This window comes from Octopus bimaculoides, chromosome 9 (genome assembly GCF_001194135.2).
Source record: "Octopus bimaculoides isolate UCB-OBI-ISO-001 chromosome 9, ASM119413v2, whole genome shotgun sequence".
NCBI lineage: Eukaryota > Metazoa > Mollusca > Cephalopoda > Octopoda > Octopodidae > Octopus > Octopus bimaculoides.
In genome coordinates, this window is record NC_068989.1 from 4,509,808 (window position 1) to 4,511,193 (window position 1,386).

The 1,386-nt window shown below is 35.0% G+C and overlaps 1 protein-coding gene across 1 annotated transcript in view; it reads right to left on the minus strand.

Annotated features, from left to right (window-relative positions):
• The window catches only part of LOC106883289 (chitin synthase chs-2), an 83,906-nt gene that overhangs the window by 58,188 nt on the left and 24,332 nt on the right, over positions 1 to 1,386 (minus strand). The gene's annotated exons all lie outside the window — the stretch shown is intronic.

Sequence of the window (1,386 nt, forward strand, 5' to 3'; positions counted from 1 at the left end):
TGTTTATTTAAATTGTTGAACCTATCTGAAATTCTTCTTAACACTTTTTTATACCTTTGCATCTCGGGTTTTTTTTTTTGTCTGACCACTTCAAACTACTGCCTATACAATAAACAAAAAAACTTTACTATAAATACATATGGATATATATATGCATATGGTTGAAATTTACAGAAAAACAAAAGACGAAGACAGGTGCATGAACAACAAGCAGATGTATTAGTTTGACGCTCGGGAAAGTGAGAAAGTCTTTTACGTTTCGAGCCTACGCTCTTCAACAGAATGGAATATGAGAAAATGAACAGAGAGAGAATTTATATATATAAAACCCGTCGTTTATCGGGTAATTACTTTTATTGTTTATCGGGAGCCACATTGAAAGTGTTATTATATGTATAATTTGCTCCTCCTATAGGCGCGTATTTTTAGAAGCGAAAGCCATGTAATATTTGAAGTTGAAGAAAGATTAATATCATACATGAACTTGTGTTTGCTTATGGTATGACAATAATAAGAGAGTTGTAAGTGTTATTTTATTACTCTATACAGTATTGAGAATGATATTATATTTTTATAAGAGTAAAATATGTAATAATTGAAGTAGAAAAAAGATCATTTTTTATACATGAAGTCCTGTTTGTACATAGTAGTAATAAGAGAAGAAAGAGAGAGAGAGAGAGAGAGAGAGAGAGAGAGAGAGAGAGAGAGAAAGAAAGAGAAGTAAATAGACAGAGAGAGAAAGAGAGATAGAGAGTGACAGAAAGAGAGAGAGAGAGACAGACAGAAAGAGAGAATACTCATGGTATCAAATAACTGAAACATGAATATATATACATGTGTGTGTTTGTGTGTTTGTGTTCTTTTAGTGAGGGGGAGTGAGAGAGAAAGAGAAACAAAGACAGTAAGAAAGAAGAGAAAAAGAGAGAAAAAAGAGAGAGAGAGAGACAGAGAAAGAAAGGGAGGGAAAATAGATAGAAAGAGAAGAGAAGAAAGAAAATCATAGAGAGATGGTGTCTGGTTTTAGTTTCAATTTGTGGGACAAACAGACAGAATCTCTCTCTTATATATATACGCACACACACACACACACACACACACACACACACATATATATATATATACGTATATATACGATGGGCTTCGGGCTTCTTTCAGTTTCCGTCTGCCAAATCCACTCATAAGGCTTTGGTCAGCCCGAAACTATAGTAGAAGACACTTGCCCAAGGTCCCACGCAGTGAGACTGAACCCGGAATCAAATAGTTGAGAAGCAGGGTTCTTATTACACAGCCTCGCCTGCGCCTATTTCGTGAATAGAATTACATTGTTGTTGCTCTGTGTAGGCATTGTTGTACTATCCTAAACAATTTTACCACCATTGCTACGTC